An 18,115-nucleotide genomic window follows, 5' to 3' on the forward strand; every position below is an offset into this window, starting at 1 on the left:
ATCCTCCAATGGGTCTAAGTCACTCTGAATCCTAGCCCTACCCTGCAGCATATCTAGTACTCCCCCCAGCTTGGTGTCATCTGCAGACTTGCTGAGGGTGCACTCTATGCCGTCTTCCAGGTCGCTGATGAAGACATTGAAGAAAACTGGCCCCAGACTGACCCCGGGGGCACTCCACTTGATATCAGCTGCCAACTAGACATCAAGCCATTGATTACTACCCTCTGAGGCCGATGCTCCCGGCAGTTTTCCATCCACCTTACAGGCCATTCATCCAGCCCGTACTTCTTTAGCTTGCCTGTGGGAACGTTGTGGGAGATCGTATCGAAAGCCTTGCTAAAATCAAGGTACACCACATTCACCGGTCTCCCCGCATCCACAGAGCCAGTCACCTCATCATCATAGAAGGCAATCAGGTTGGTCACTATGTTCGCCCTTTTCCAATCATCCTGGACCTCTCCTGATTGCCTTGAGTTTTGAAAGATGATGGCCAGCAGCTTTGCAATCACTTCAGCCAACTCCCTCAGCATCCTAGGGTGCAACCCATCTGGCCCCATGGACTTCTATATGTCCAGCTTTTTTTAAATAGTCCCTAACTTGTTCTTTCACCACTGTTGGCTGCCCACCTGCTCCCCAGACTGTGGTGCCTGGTGCAGCAGCCTCGGAGCTGACCTTGCCTGTGAAGACTGAGGTGAAAAAAGCATCGAGTACATGATACAATTCCAACAAATTCCACTTACTGGATTAAGAAATGAATGGCAAAAAAATGACCCATACAGTTTTCAAACACTTGGTAGTTTGCGGGTAGTACAGTCTAAAACTGGGCTGTCCCATCCTCCATTCAAATTCCTGGTATCACTTGACAGCTTACTTTCGAGTAAAAGAGGAAGATCTCATGCTTTCTTGTCAACAATTCCCAAGAAGAAGATTACAAGAGGGAAAAGGGAGAGGTGGAGAAAAGATTTCCTAGAGCTCTCAAGGGCCTAAAACAAGAAACATTCACAAGAGTGAGAAGCAGGAAACCTACAGATAATCAGAAGAGTAGATTCCAGTAAAATGAACATCAACTACAATAAAAGGGAGTTGGGCAGAGAAAGGATAAGAGATTATTTTGTAAAGCAAGAAAGAAATTTCTTCTAGTTATAGAATGGTTAATGCATCTACAATCAACCTCTTCCACTCAAAGTTAGAGTAGCCATCTAGCCCTTTTGGCTATTATGCAGCACTAATATCTGATGTTTTTGAAGTCAGGCTTTAGAGAAAAAAAAAAAAGAAAGAAAAAACTACTTCAAAACATGCAAAAATTAATGAATCCCATATGTGGGACACTGTCATTATTCCATGTTTATAACAGGATCAAGTTTTCTTAAAGGGGCTTATTTAATGCAGACACATAAGAAAAAAACGCACTGCAAAAGATCCAAATGCTATTGAAATGAAAACATTTTTCTTTGTTAACCAAAGCATTCAGTAATAGCAGAGAAGACACAACTCAAGCTGGAGCAGAAAAAAAAAAAGTTTCAAGAAATACAATATATTGTGGTGTACTTCTGTTTACAGCTTCATTGACAGCTTGTAAAGATTTGCTTAGCTGCAAAACCTCTTTTAAGAGAATTTAAAATGTATATGTACAGAAAGCCCTTTCAACTCTTCTCCTCTCACAGTATTCAGCCTGGGACAACTTAAACATTAGAGTCTAACAAGAACATCTGCCTGGACGGTGCAATGAGTTAGGCTTCTTCAAAAGCTACTGCCATTTTATGCTGTCTTGGCTCAGTCAGCTTCAGAGACTGGAAAGAAACGTTAGTTAGTTCAGCTCCTCTCCTTGAGACAACCACTCAGTGCGCCAGGGAAAAGGCAGAAGACTCCCAGTGTAACAGCAGAAAGGTTGGTGGCACCCTTTAGCTGGGCAGCTCCTTCCCCCTTTTGAGTTCTTGGCCATTGGCACAAGAGAATAAGTGGAGCAAATATAGATCCCCGAGTGTGCGACACACCCATGCTCATACACCTCAACGCCGACTTGCAGAACTTCACTTCACCTGTATCCTCCTCCCAGCTCAGGCAAACAACCTCAGGCTTGTCCTGCCGCACCCCCTGCTGTTAATAGTCCTGGGATCCCAGACATCTGCTGATGTATTCTCCATAAAAGGGATACACGATACATTTAAAGACAGACCTGCCAAAGGTATCTAGCTCGCCAGGCAACACTATACCGGTTGGGAACTAGTTGTTACTCATCGGAAGAACTCTATACATGTCATATTCGTGCTTTTCTCAGGAGACTAAAGATTAGCTGGAAAGCATTTTAAATTAAACCAAATAGCCTCATTTTCAAAGACAGGCTTAACTGTCTCATTTTGTAAGACAGGCTAACAAAAACTAGCATTTTTGTATGTTAGCCCTTTTCTCCTAACAGAGAAGGAAGCCAAATGATTTCAGAGAGCTCTGGCACAGTCTTGGCTGCAGGTATTTTACAAGACCCTTCCGCCGTACTCTTATGAATTGTAGATAATGCTCAGAGAACATTAAATTTGTCTTGCATTCCTCTGGCCTGAGTGCAGCTGACTGCTTTTCACTCTGATGTGCTGCTATCACGCGTTACTAAGGTCTGGCTGGCTATTTGTTTAATTTCTACCATACTTTCCTGAAAGAACAGTAACCACTAATAAAGCTAGCACACTTATCTGATGTTGGGAGAGCCCTGTTCTTAAACAGAGGAGAGGTGTGTGCGTCGCAAAGAATTAGAAGAGCCACTCAACTAAGATGCAAGATAGGTGTCTGGAGCTCAATAAGGACTCCAAGGACAGGGAGGAAGGGCCAGACTGGATAAACCCAAAGGCAAAGTAATTGGGAGGTACAGACGAAGACTGGGTAAGGGGAAGGAGAGGGAAGAGTGCTCTCCAAGTACTAGGTTCCCTCAAGCCCCACAGTTATCTAGATTTACAGCAAAGAGAGAAAGAGATAGAAAAGTAAAGCATCAGTGGTGGGATCTAGATATCGTTGACAGCATTTATAAACTACAACACAAAACTAGTGACTTCCCCCAACCCAGGGAACAAGTTCCTAGCAGGACTGACATGCACATCAGAAACTTTGCCAACAACATCCTGCCACCACCAAAAAACTGAGTCCTTACACACCCTTTTCCCCTGAAGGCCTGGATGGAGAAATAGGACTGCAGAGTGCTCTGGGGCCTATTTCAGACCTGGGGACCAGCAGGAGAGTAAAGCAGTGAAATCCCAAATTAAGGCACTGCTCATAATGGGGGAGATGCAGCTGGAGCACTTCCACTGCTCACTGCAGCAGTGGCTTGGCACAGGGAAAGAAGCACATCCCAAGCCATCTCGGGTTTTGCTCAGTTACACCGATAAGTCCACTGAGGACACGCTTTTTTGGCAGGTGTACTAGAAATTAACCCAGACACCCTCCAGAGTGCACTCAGATGCTCTGCTTCCTGCCTGCTCTGCCACACATGCCACAAGTTAGCCATCCCAGCCTTAAACTGTACGCACCTCCCACTGAGCAGCAAATGGAGCTTGCAAAGCGCTGGTGTTGTGCTACTGCCAACATGTAGCATTGAATAATCAGGCTGCAGCAGTCTAGGCTCCAGTTTCAGCACTGCTCCCAATTTCCTATTGTGCTCCCTCCTGTGTATTACCACAGGGGTCAAAGGATCCAAGCTTTTGCAGTGAACATCTCCAATTTGGGATTCATATTTCTACTGTGCCATTCAACCCTCTCAGCTGCCTTAAGGTGGACTCCCAGCTACCACTCCTTTCTCCCCTTCGAGCCCAACCATAACCCACCCCATAAATCATAAACCTAATCCCATTCAACTGCCTGGTTCCCCCCACAGTACAAGGCAGTTGCCTTGTTCTGGACATCCCCAAAGCAACAGCACTCTCAGCTCACTATTAAAAAGTCTCTCAACCTCTTATCCAGGGAGAAGCAGCAATCCAATTCAAGACACCTCCCTGTCACTGATGATGCACAGTGGGTTTGATTCCTAATTAACAGAAAGTTCAATATCTTTTTCATCTTAATCTCATGGGACTCTCGCTCCCCAGTAATACAAATATATCTACTTGTGATGAATGCAACGGTGTTTTCTATTAAGCAAGTCCCCACTGGGCAAGAAGGTGGTCCATCCCTATTCCCCTGTGGTACACTGAACCACTCTGTTTGGGTGCACCCTTGCAAGAAATAGAAGGGAAAAAAAAAATCACAAAACAACTAGGAAAGATCAAGTGCCAAATCACAGGGGAAGAGATCTGCTCTTCTCCTTTTGAGCAGACAAGTGCTTCTTCCTTTTGTGGTCATAGGTGGTGAAAAGCATCAAAAAGGAAAGGAAACAAAAAAATGGGTGGAGAAGAACAACTGAGAAACAGTTAACTGTAATGGCAACAGACCTCAGCTGTCCATATCCATCAGCATTTTAGTGCCTGATAAGCATCACAGAGCTTTACTGAAGCATTTAGAAGAGACACAAGAGATTTCTAAACTCCGGGTGCCAGATCACAGATTGAAATCAATATAAGAATTTTATCTCCAACTTTCCTAACCTGTTGTTTTATGCCAACCTGAAATAACAATATTCCTCCCGACTGCTTTTAGGTATTCTTTTTAATATGCCCAGCTGTGTAAAGAGGCTGAGCTCAAGTCCAAAGTCAAATAAGTTCATATTTAGGCTCCTGCTCTAATTTATGAAAGTATAGTCTCAGACAGAACAAAAACAAGTCACCATCCTTGATGTTAAGCAGACTCAATACCAGATCTCAGAGCTAATGAGTTAGAAAAGAAAGGGCAGGGCTTCACACTCCTGCCTCTTATCTCATATCTCAGCTAGGATAACCAGTAGATGAAAAGACAGTACACCCAACGGCATACAGTGAAATGCTTCTGGGGACAAAACCAGTTCGTGTCACAATAGGGGCAAAGGCAACTCTATTACTGGCATCAAGACAGAAAGGCAGTGCTGCAGGAAAGGGGAGCATGCAGTTGTAGCTGGGTACAGCTCCATAAAGCAAAACGGCAAGTAACACAGGAACCTTTCTGCATCCTTGCATTTAAGGGACAGAAAGCATTTCCACAAATTTAAATTGTAAATTTGTTAGCACAAACAGAGAACATTTTGGATTTTATTAAGTATAAATGAATACAAAGCAAACAAGTGGGGAGGACTGAGGCAATAGGAAGACAAAAAGCTGTGCGCTAAAACTTGTCTTTTGGTCCACTGTTTCCAAAGCAGCATCTCTTGATAGTCTCATAGCTGCTACCATTTATTCATTAGAGCCCTGCAAAACTAGATCCCACACTTGGTCACAGCTTCCATGCTAGGCTTATTCCTAAGCAACAGGCCAAAGAGACCACAGGAACAACAACAAGCTGGTCTTGCATATACTTTTGGGTTCTGTCTTAATAGAAAAGCCAATATTATCCAAGGTTTTTTTTAGCAGTGCCTGCATTTCAGAATATGATAGTGCTTGTTATACAAATATGAAAAGTTTCCCTTCCTTGACAGTGTGGTGAATTCAGTGCAATGAAACAGCAGTGCATACTATGGGTCAGGCATAATGTGGGCAGGAGGATCCTGGTTTGGTAATGTACTTTAAATGCTCACCTGAAGCATCTTCTGCTATCCTCAGCCTGCCTTCTCCCATAGTTTGGGAGAAACACCTAAAATACCAAATGCTTAGATACTAAAGTAGCAGATACTTTAACCAGGTCTCTGTACTGCAGCTCCCATACTTCTCTCAACCATGCAGCTCCTGCCTTGGATTCATACGATCCAGTGACTGTCAAGAGTACCACGTGATCTGTGGGGAGATGCAGAGACGAGGCTGAAGTCCCTAAGAATAAGGTCACGTGGTAATTACAAGTAGATGTAAATCTGTGTCTACACAAGCCAGAGGGTTGTGCGTTGCATTAATCCCCTGTGTAAGGGGACACACATGAACGCTGAAGCCCAGACCTTTGCTTGCCCTGGTATTTTGGAAAAAATTAATGCTAGCACCTTTCTGAAAGAGAAAACTGGCTCCTTCTGTGCGAGCCAACTTGAATTTCAGGCTGTGCAAATAGATGCAAGGCACTGGTCAGCATCAGGGCACAGATTTTAGAAGAGCAGAACTTGTAATTTTTACCTTTGCATAAAAAGGGTTATCACAAAAGAAGAACATTGTTTAAAAAAAAAAGGGGGGATGGGCAGAGATAAAACACAAAATAGAAGGATTCAGTTGAGAATTGTGTCGTGAAGTCCAGTTTTTCAATCCCGTGTTTCCATGGAAAGAGTTTTAATGGTACTGGGTAAAATGCCAAATATATTTTCATAGCACTTCAGACTGTATAAATGGAAATACTTAACAGAGGAACTATTCTTTTTAATCTGCACTCAAGCTTTAAATAAAACAATCTCTTTCTCTCTCATTTCCTTTATATTTTCTTCTTACACACACTACCCTATTTATCTTCTCCGAAGATTCAGTTGACTGTGCCATTCCTGATTTAATACCAGTACTACAGTTAATAAAGAATTAGAGGTTGGATAGTGATTCCCACTGAACCCTCAAATAATTGTCCATGCCCATCTGTGGTTTGGTCTCATCTTTTAGTACAGATTTTAAGGCCATTAGGCAATATTTGGGCCATCTAGACTGATCTCCCATATAACACACAGGCCAGAGAACCTCATCCAGTAATTTCTGCTTCAGGGCTCATAACGTAGGCTTGAGCTGCTGAGCAGGTTAGTGCATCTCCATTTAAAATGTCAGGTGATGGAGAGCCCACCAAACCTCTAGGTAAATTGTTCATGAGGTTAACTATTCCCATTGTTAATCACTAGCATCTTATTTCTTCTCTAATAATGTCTACCAAGGTCTTGTACGGGTTTTTTCAACTAGCCAAAAAAAAAAAATGCATCTACTTGAGATATTTTTTTCCCCATCCACAGGCCCGTAGATTGTAATCAAGTTGCTTCTTACCCTCCCCGAGGAGAAACTAAATAAATTGGATTTCTCAAATCCCTTACTGGAAAGCATGTTCTCTAGATCAAAAATCATTCCTTATCTTTTTTCCCAAGCCCTTTCCCATTTGCAACATGGTCCCAAGAGTCAGAACAATGAGAACTGTGCATTTTACAGAACCGATGAAGTCTTTGCATGCTGCATTAGGTTAATAGCTTCAGTGCAAAATACACCTGATGCCAAATAAAATTAACCATCAGAAAAAAGTAAAAATACACTGGAGGAGTCAGAAATGACTGAGGTTTGCCTAAATTTGCCCTGTTGTCACCATGAAAGTTTCAGAGAAAGGTCTAATGTGCCTGTCAATACATCAGAAGAGGGTGGAGGAAGAGAACAGAAGGGAAACAAATTCTTCTCTGATGTCAAAATGGTAGCTAGTTAAACTCTGCGCACTGGAAAAGACAGACACGCCTCATCACTTTTTTCCACATCATGCCATACACAGGGAGGAAAACAAAAATCACTGCACTGAAAAATATATATAATTATATTATATAACACACACACACACACACACACACACACACACACACACACACACTATGCTGTACTATATGTACCATGCTATATTTAGATCTATTTATGCTATACATTTATATGTAGTGTAGCATAATATATAGTGTATATTTATGCATTGCTCCCTCCTGTCACGTGGTTTTCTAAGTAGGGACAGGAAGGAAAAGAACTGGCCACAGGGCAGAGCCAAGCGATGTCAACCTACAAACAAAGCAACAAGCAGGAACTTTTTCAGGTAAATCACTCTGGTGTGACACAAGAATAATATACCATGGCCAAGATAGAGATTTAACATAGTGGACCCTCAATGAACATCATTACAAAAAGCAAAAGTGCTCAAAAGTGCTAGAGGCAAGAAGTTTGGGGGATTGTCTAATTTATTGGACCAACTGCATGACTGGGTAGACTCAAGACAAGCATATTTCCTGGACCATCATGACTAGAGCACCAACCACTTCAATGTTACCCCCAAAATCACAGCCTTTTTCTTTCTTATTTTTTAAGAAGACATGACACATTTTTACTAACAAATGACACGTTTGGTTTTAGGTGAAGGCCATGTCGTTGCATCTTTTTCTGGAAGACCATCCAAACGTCCGACCATGGGACTACTAGGCAGTTGCACGGGATGGCTCTGTGCTAACTTTCGGAAGTTGTTAACTATCAAATGCTTTCTCTAAGACACTTTTAATTTAAACATTTTCTTTCCGGTAGTGGCAAAACCCATGGCAGCAGAGGCCATGGAATGTGTTGCTGCTACAAAATGCGTGCTCTTACGTAAGAAAATCCCAGCGTTTATCTCAAATAGGGACCTTGGAACCGCTCGAGGTGAATAAGTGAGAGAATTAGTGCATTCCTTGAGCTTCAACAAGCCTCAAAACATTTGCCCAGGATAGCAACAGAGGCAAAGGACTATTTCACAATCAGCCTCAACATATTTTATTCATGGTTAGGTTCAGGGGAAAAAAAATCCTCAAAAACCCAAAAGCAAATGCATGGTAATTTAAACTATAAGCCTACCATTGGCATAAACTTCCTAGCTATGAAGTTTCTTTCTAAGACATGCTAACCACCAATGACCGGTGGAAAAAATTAGTCTATATATAGCAATAAGTCCTTGCTTCTCTGGGTTACAGGATGCCAAATGCCAAGGACCAGAATGGAAACAATTATTTGAGAGAGAAAAAGAGGAGGAGAGGGAGAAAGAGGGGGAGAGGGAAGTAAAAATCTGATAATATCATTTCCAAAAATGCTCTTTTTCTCCCAGTATAGATGTTTCCACTGAAAAGTGAGCATTCGGTCTCTGAGGTTAACACAATTTTTTCTCTCTAGTTAGAAGAGCTGACCATGTGGTAATGATCTACTGTATTTCAACCATAGCAGGACAAGAGTGAAAGAGAGAAAATACAAATGGAAGAATTAAAATGGCTGGGTCTTTTAATCTTTTAAATACAATGCAGCATTCCTTTCTAAGACACAACATTAATATTGGCACCTCTAAAATTGCTGATAGATACCTTAAATGACCTAAATATAAAAATAGGAAACATTTTTTAAAAATACTCAGCACCTAACTACATGAAGAGAAAATACACACTCCTTTTCAGTAGGTCAGTGTACCAAAGTCCTCGCTTGGAAGCTCTTTGTTTTCATGTACCTTTGTAAAGTTCCCCATATAATGGTGCCTTAAATGTAGTTGGCCTTAGGGTATTACTTTCTTAAAACAGCCAGTCTCATTCCCTTAATACTTAACAAAATTAACTAGTATATGAGATGCAAAGAGCAGAACAAGCTTCATCAATATTCTATCTCAACACCACTACAGGAAAATATACACTACGATTTGGGAGGTTTCAGGAAACTGGCGTTTGTGGAAGGAAGTGGAAACTTCAGGTACCTTGTGAAGTTTTAAGCAATTAAAGTGAAAAGGCTAAGGGATACGTTTGTTTTGTGGCTGGTCTTGGACCACAGGTGCAATTAGAAGGGGAACAGCTCTCAAAAGGCACAATAAAAAGGTGGAAAGACTTTTCTTAAAAAATGATCCCTGAGATTTTCTGCATATGCAGAAACAACCACTCTACATGAACGAGCTAATCCAGGCATCCTTCTGTGGATGCACTGAAATTCCTGATAGTGGAACGAGGACAGTTCTGCTCTAGGAGTTGCAAGGAGAGCAGAAGATTTTGGTAGAAAAGACGCGCTAGACCTGGGGCAGGCAATTATTTGGGCTCAGGGGCCACTTAGGGAGTTCTGATGAGCTGTTGCAGGCCGTGTCAGCACCGCTCCCTGCCCTGCCGGGTCCGCACCCACCCCCAACAGCTCACCAAAACTCCCTAAGTGGCTCTGCTCCATGTGTAGCCAGGCAGAAACTGGGGCTGAAGGCACTGGCAACTGGAAGAAGCCATCGCCACCGGGGCTGCCCAGGAGCAAGTCTGACCGCTGTACCACCCTGGCCCCGCTGCATGCCCGGGGGCAGCAGGACCGAATGCATGTGCCATAGCCTAGGCTGCCCCCCACACCTGGGCTGGGTAGGGTAGAGACCCACTACGGACCATACTTTGCCCACCCCTGCTCTAGACTATTGCTCATCTCCCACCTGATTTATCTCTGCTTATCTCCCAACAACTCATTTATCTCCCCAAATCTTGTGACACTCTTCAGAAGATCTGGCAACACCCTAGGGTGCTCCAGCACCCTGGTTGAGAACCAATGGATTCCCATTTGAAATCTCTGGATTAATTCTGTGAATAATATTTGCACACCTAACAGCACTAGTATTATGTGGCACCCCATGGTGCCCTTGAAGGCACCCCATGGTGCCCTTGAAGGCACCCCAAGGTGTTGCAGCACCCTAGTTGAGAAACACTGTGCTCAACAAGGTGGAGCAGAGCTGAGCGGAGCTTTGCAGCAGACCCTGCAGGTCAGACAACTTCTCAGCAACGTGTACAGGGCTGCACACAACAACCCTTGTCGTTTGTCGAGCCTGGCTCTGCAGCAACTTCCAGACACCTCAGAGCACAGCTAATTTACCAAGCAGTGTAGCGTTCGGCAACCTTTGCAGGCTGCAAGCTGGATTGATCCAGTTCAGGTCAGAGGAGGCAGGTATCAGGACCCAGCTGCAGCTGGCGCTTGTCCCTGCACCGGCAAGGAAAGTTACTGCTGCTGAGGCCCCACATCGCCAAATGCCACCGAAGCCCCATGTTTGTGGACTGGATCAAAACAGCTCTGCAGCTGGCCCCTGCTGTACACAAACCTGCCATCCCAACCCACTAGGAGAGGTAAGAGAGACAGAGCCTTGCTGGTTTCTATTATGTGGCCTAGGGTGTGGGGGTTCAACACCTCCACCTCCTGCTCCTGCAGAGCTGTCCTGAGCTAAAGCCTGTGACGACGGTCTTGGCACAGCGTCTGGGATTTTGTCCTTGTGTCAGTGCTCCTCTTACTAATTTCCTGAAGTATGAACATGGAAAATATTATAGCAAGCTATGAATTATTGGCATACAGGAATGGAGAAAATCAGAATGACATCATCCTAACCAAACTGAGGTCAGGGGGAAAAATATATATATCAGTCTTGTGATAAACTTCCTGCTGTAGATTTTAAAACAAGAGGTCCGCTCTACTTTGTTAAGAATAATCGCAAGCTCTTTATTATTCTGTATCCCTTTTATTATCTTTACACCAACTACAGAGCATGCACTATGGAGTCAACCACAGCAAATATCTATGTGGTGATGCAGAGGCTTTTCACTGGAAACAGGTTGGTGGGAAATGCTTGCCCTAAAGGCATCACTCATCATAAAAAAATGACCTCTGTTCAGTTCAGTAGAGAGCAGCAAAACAGAACATATTTACCATTTAAAACCAACACTTGTAAAAGGGTGCATTATTTTAGGAGATACTGGGCTTACAAATTAGGAAGGGGGAGGAAAAAAGGTTGGAGCATCTGACAGTTTCCTCTGGTGAACCTCTTGCTCTGTGAGTGACCCTGCCAGACAGGATGTCGGTGGGTGTGAGAAAGGCCTTTACTGATAACCAGGATGAGGTTCTGCCCCAGGCTGCGTCACCTTCCTGAAAATGTCAAAAGGTACAGACAGATCGCTAAGTAAAATATTCCCATTTCACTTCATTTCTCCATATTCAATCCTTTGCCTTTCGCCTTTGGGATGGCAGAGGGAGCTGGTCATCTTGTGTCCAGCACAGAAAAAGAAAGGCATTTTGTTGAAGTTTTAACTGCAAGTTATTTCAACAAAGGCAGTCTCTGATGGCTTCCTTCCATGTTTACACTGGTTAAAAATACATTGAAACATTTAAAAAGGAAAATTATACAAAGGATTTAATAGGCCCAACCCAGAGCACTGCCTCTAGCTACAGTTGCCCAACATTATAAGACCTTTCCATTATAAGACCTAGTTTTCATTTGCTTATGGCTGCCAAACTTAAACCGTTTGGGCTGAAATTTTCCATGCTACTCAATCACTGAATGAAGCAGAGGTCCTGGGAGGAAAAATAGTGTGGGATCACATCATTAAAAACTGTCATAATACATATTCAGAAGGACCCAAATTAACATTACAGAGGCTACTTTAATTTCCTAATGCTTCCTAACTTCTAAATCCTTAATCTTGCAATCTTGACATCCTAAACATCTTATTTTAAAAAGACTTTTCATAAAACAAAAAGATGGAGAAACAAATTCCACCCAGACCTACAGGCCTGCCAACTCTGGTTCATAGACTGGATTCCTACTTCGAGATCCAAAGAACAAACTAACTCCTCTTGAGCTACCGCAGAATTTGGTAGCCAGAGATGGCTCCTGGCCACTGAATGGGGTGAGACGTACACCTTGCTGGTGGGCTCCACAACTATTTGTAGACACCAGTGGACTAGAGAGACTCTGGCCATCTGCAATTTTAGGTTCTGGAGGGGTGTGGGCTCTGATGGACTGTTGCCCCTGTACCCAAAGCTTACTTCTGTATTATTATGCACCTATCCACCCCCATGCTCCTGCATCCCTGCCCTTTTGTTTCTCTCTATCCCCATTTTCTGGCTCCTTTTCACCCCACTTTTCCTAATCAACACCCCAAACACCCCACTCCTTTCTTCCTCACCACCCTTCCCTCATGCAGGCTTTATGTTTAGACATACCCCTCCCTGCTGCCACCTGCCTCCCCACATCCTCCCACACTCTGGTTCCTCTCCTTTTGCTGCTTTGGCTCTTGAACCCATTGCATCCCCTGCATCCTCCCCATGTCCTGCCACTCCTTATTCTTGTACCTTCCAATTCTCCCCCCTACCCCCCATATGCTACCTGAGCTGCCTCCTCCTCAATGCTTGGGCCACACATGGTAGGAGCCCTGGAAGAGAACCTCTCTCTCTGGTATCAGTTGCTGCACCTGGCACTGGAGCATGCTCCAGACAGATGAACTTCTCATAGGATTTAACTGCAACACTAACCAAAGAGTGCAATGAACACAGAAACGCTGCGGGAGGGTTGGGAGGGAGACCTCAAGACATCCTCTAATCCAACCCTTTTCACTGATGCAGGATGAGGCATATCACCCTACGCTATCCCCAACACATGTCTGTGTAACCTGCTCTTTAAAACCATTGCTGCAACGGTTAGGGTTCCTGTCCAAACTAAATAATGTTGATGGTAAATTAAAAGAATTTTGTTCCGTCCTTCCTCCCATGATCATGCAGAACAACTGATTGCCATCCACTTCATAACAGCATTTTATGTATTAGAAGATGGTTGTCATTTCCCTGGGTTTTTTTTCCTTTCCTAGACTAAACAAATTCAATTCCTCTAACCTTTCCTGTAGGTCATATGTGCAAAACCTCTTAGCATTCTTGCTACTCTCCTCTGAACTCTCTTGAGTTTGTCAACATGTTTCTTAAAGCATGGTGCCAAACAACTAGATAAAATATTCCACCTCTGATCTCCCAGGTGCGAAGTTGAGTAGATCAATTACCTCCCAAGTTTTTACATGTGATACTCTTTTTAATGCATCCCCCAATAAGATTGGCCCCTTTTGGAAAAGCACATTATTGACTTCTATTTAGTTTGTGATCCAGTACAAGTCTCTGATTCTTTTTGTCCATACAGCTGTTTAAGTAATTGTTCCTCTTTTTGCTTTTGATTGATGTTTCCTAAGCGCAGTACTTTGTGCTCGTTGTCACTGAAGTTCCCTTTGGGGGGTCTCAGAGCATCTTTCCAATTTGTCAAGACCATTTTAATTTCTGATAGTGTCTGCCAAACAGCTTTCCAGCCTTCCTAGCCTGGTTTCATATGCATATTTAAAAAAAAAAAAACCAAACACTTTCTATTCCATTATCCAATTTGTTAATCAAAACACTGAAGATGACTGAGTTCAAGTACCTGCAATGTTTTCCCAGTTTGACAGTGAACCAATAATAACTACTCTGCCAGCTGTGCATCTGCTCTCTTGCATTCGGCTAGTACCACTGCCTAATTTCAAGGCCCTGGTCTAAAGTACTGGGTATCAAATGCCATATGCAGTTTGTAAAGCAAACTTGGAGCCAAGCAGTCAGGGTTTTACAAAGGCATAAGGAATTAAAAGAGCAGGGGTGGGCAAAATGCGGCCCACGGGCCAGATGCAGCCCGTCAGGCCATTCCATCCGGCCCGCAGGACCCCTAAAACACTTAGAAAATTAATATTTATCTACCCCTGGCTGCCTGTCATGCAGCCCTCAAAGGCTTGCCAAAACTCAGTAAGCGGCCCTCCGCCCAAAATAATTGCCCGCCTCTGTAATAGTCTGATAACAGGAAACCTGGAGCAACCTTAATTATTATACAGAGCAACCAGCTCCATCCATCAATAGCTGCAAATTAATGTAACATCTCGTGCCTACTTATATCATTCCAAATCACAGGGAATGGCGGCTTGGGGTCATTAGGGAATCACAGGGAACGGCGGCTTGGAGTCACTTCTGGGAAATCTTGCATTTTGTTTTCTCTATGGGACATCTGTTCATACACTCTGGGGGAGGTTTATGAACATCTAAAAGGGGTCTCCTCCCTAAAAGAAACTTGTAACAAGACAACTAGCTCTTCAAAAAGTCACAGTTCTTTATTGCTTCCCACATACATAAAGATTGTGCATACACAAGGCAATCAATTATATGAAGCTTTGTGTTCAGTACTTATTGCTAAATGAAAGGAAAACTGTTTTGCAAATATTCTGCTTTGGAATGCAATTTTATTTTTAAACACATTTGTTTAAGATCTTAAGAGGAGTTTTCTTAAATGCTATTGTTTCTCACCTAAACAACCCTAAATATATACAAACGTTAACTTTAGTCATTTTATTCAATTTCTTTTAAGTGTTGGAGATGAATCTAAGTATTACTGATTTCAGACTAGGTATTTCTTTCTGGCTCAAATCAATAATAGATCATTGTCATCATCATCTATATCACAGATTTAAAAAAAACCTGGGTCATACATATAAGAACCCCAGTCATGATCCAGAAGTCTACTCTAATGTACTGTTTAAACCCATACCAAAAAAGCCTTACAGCATTACCTATTACATACTATTCAAGCTTTCACGCTGCATTTATCACTGTGGTCCCAGTGATGATGACGTGCAAGTGATGTGTCAAACTTGAGTTATTTGACTGTGCAGAAATCTGATCAGTGGATGTGTGGAAAAACTCAGAAGTCTCATTTTAAGCACCCGCTACACTTTAAGTGTAGAGATCATTACAAGTTCCATCTCTGATCAGGAATGCACCTTTCTGGGAAAACTCATACTTTAAATCAAGATCATGCTATAAAGGGAGAAAGTATTGTACTCAAAAGTATACAGTAAAAAAAAAAAAAAAAAAAAAACAACCAAGGAAAACTCCTGGTAAACTACCGCTCTCTCCAATAATCAACCTGTAACCGTCTGTTACTCACCAGTTTGGACATTTAAAGGCAGTATTTCCTCCACTGTCTCACATGTAGACAAATAAATAATGAGCAGCACTGTATTTCTGGGGTTAACACAAGGGGAACCTAGCATCAGAACACAGCTGATTTTAAACCTCTCCTTGACCCCCAGTAGCCACATTTTCCATTTACATTCATTTTTAGATTATAAGGGTTATTCTGAATGGATCACATGCAGCCGGTACCCCGACTCTACTCAGGATACCTTAATAACCCATATAGGAAGACACAAATGAGTGGCTGCTGATATCACAAGCAGAACCAGAGTCTGCAGCCCATATTGCTAAACACAACAAGAATTACTGAGGAAACCCTTGCTAAAGCATTAGACCTCAATCTGAGCAAACAGAGCCAAAAAGGAAACAGTCCAAGGAAATCTGACAAACGCCCATTTTCAAAACACGTTTTAACTGGAGAAACCCTTTTCCTGTTCTTTTCTTATCGATTCTTGTAGGAAAAGATCGGTACCCTTCACAGGTAATATGCAACCAAGCAAAATGCATATTACCAGGCATCTAACTAAACCACTGGCTGGGAGACTAAGCCATGTAAAGAAAGAAGTATGCAAACCCATTCAAATGTATCCTGCTTCAATTCAGCTTTATGCATAAGTGGAACCAATTGCCTCTCTTAGGCCCGAAAAGTTCAATGCTTTATAGTCCAAGCACATAAATGTCTAACTAGATTATAAATATGCAAATACAGTTGTAAAACTCTCACCTGAAAAAGATGAGATAAATCATTCTCTTGAAGGCTCCCTCAACTTAGCTCTTTAAAAAAAAAAAAAAAAAAATACTTGACAAGGGCCATTTATGAGTAGTTGGAAAATACTACCAGTAAAAATTTCCTATTCAGAACAACCTAGAGAAACTGCTTTTATTAAGCACAAAATGGTCCACTAGTGAAAAGCCTGAAACACTGACTATATAAAGCAGATGCAGACAACAGAGAGCAGCAGATCTATATTTTGCAATTCCAATCACCAGCCAGCTCCCTGAAAGCCTACACGTGTGAATTAAGCTCTATTTATAAATCCGTGACTTTTTTTTTTTAAATGACCTTAATATAGTGCAGTTTTTATTTTGTTTCTGTTGAACTTAGCAACAGGAAGCTGTGTCACTCCTTCTGCAGCAAACTTTCCATTCTCCTGACACTCCCAGTTCAACACCAGCTAATCCAGATTTAAAAGGGAAAAAAGAAATCAAACCAAACCAAAATATACACCAAAAAAAAAAAAAAAGTTCCCTCCTTCCCCTTCCCTCGAATCCAAACATACCGCCGAACGTGTGCCGCGAAACATGCAGAACAAAAAATAAATGTAATGCTCTTTTTGTTCCTCTTTTGAAACGCACGTGGCCTGGAAGAAATAAACCTGAGGTGTCCTTATTTGCATTTCTCTAAATATATCTTTACATACAAGCAGTCACTTAATCATGAAAATTATCTGTAATAACGAACAGATTATGAAGTCAGCACCTTTGCATTCTGATGACGAGACAATTTTTTATTCGGAGAACACGCATCCTAAAGAAACTCACTGAACTAACAACTGTAGACACCTAAACCTAAATCTATTAAATCTATTAAAACAAAGTAACCCTGTTTGTATTATCAGCCTTGGCAAGAAGATCCTGCCGCCCAAACAGCTTCACTCTGTGATGAGCAGGAGTCTGTGCGCTCCACCCTGTGATGTTAAGTCATCTCCGTAATGTTTTCTATTATAACATTAACTTCTTAATCACAAACTCGCGCACAAACACAGCTGCTGCAAAGCATCACACGCACACACAGACTTCGAATGGTTCTTTCTAACCCTTCTGAACTATTCTCTAGAAAGAGATGGCCACATGCAAGTATGGAAACTGCCTCCAAACCCACCGGGAAAGATAACATCATGAAAGCTTGCCTTCAACAGAGAAAAACATAGGAAGGCTGGTTTATACCGCAGCTCAGTCAAACTAGCCTTGCATTTATTGTTTTAAGAAATTCTCAGAAATGGCTACACATGATGGTGACAGAAACTCTTTAAACCCAACATAAACCCAACTCCACTTCAAACTTCTTGCTTGCTTGCTTTTATCACCTCCCCTGCATACTGCAGCATTTATTTGCTTTTTTTTCTCTCTCTCATTGCTCCCCATAGTGCTCATCGCAAAACAACAAAGTAATTTGCCCAAGGACAAAGTCCAGAGCAAAGCTGGTCAGACCATCCAAAGGCTTCCAGCTTCTGCCCAGGGCACTGGAAAACAATGTACATACGCTCATCTAATATGTTCTATACCACGAGCAGCAGCAACAGCTTTTCCTAGCATCTTATCCTCCAAAACTTTGTGGACAGCTGCAGGCTGCTGGGAACTGAATGGCCTAAGTGATTCATACATTAGGAGACAACCAAAGCAGTTTAGCATCTGTCTTCTGATGTTTTATTTCTTTCAGCTAAATACTCTTTAAAAACAGAAACGACCTTTTACAAAGAAGCAATGCTGTTTTCAGCAGGTTAAAAAGGAAACCCACAGTGTATAACTAAGTTTAGTCTCACCAAGGCGGGGGCGAGAGGAAATCAGCTGATCTTCTACAGCAGCCAGGACATTTCTTTTTAAAACCCTGCTGGTTACAAAAGAAA

This window comes from Alligator sinensis, unplaced genomic scaffold (assembly GCF_000455745.1).
Source record: "Alligator sinensis unplaced genomic scaffold, ASM45574v1 scaffold857_1, whole genome shotgun sequence".
In the NCBI taxonomy this organism is placed as follows: domain Eukaryota; kingdom Metazoa; phylum Chordata; order Crocodylia; family Alligatoridae; genus Alligator; species Alligator sinensis.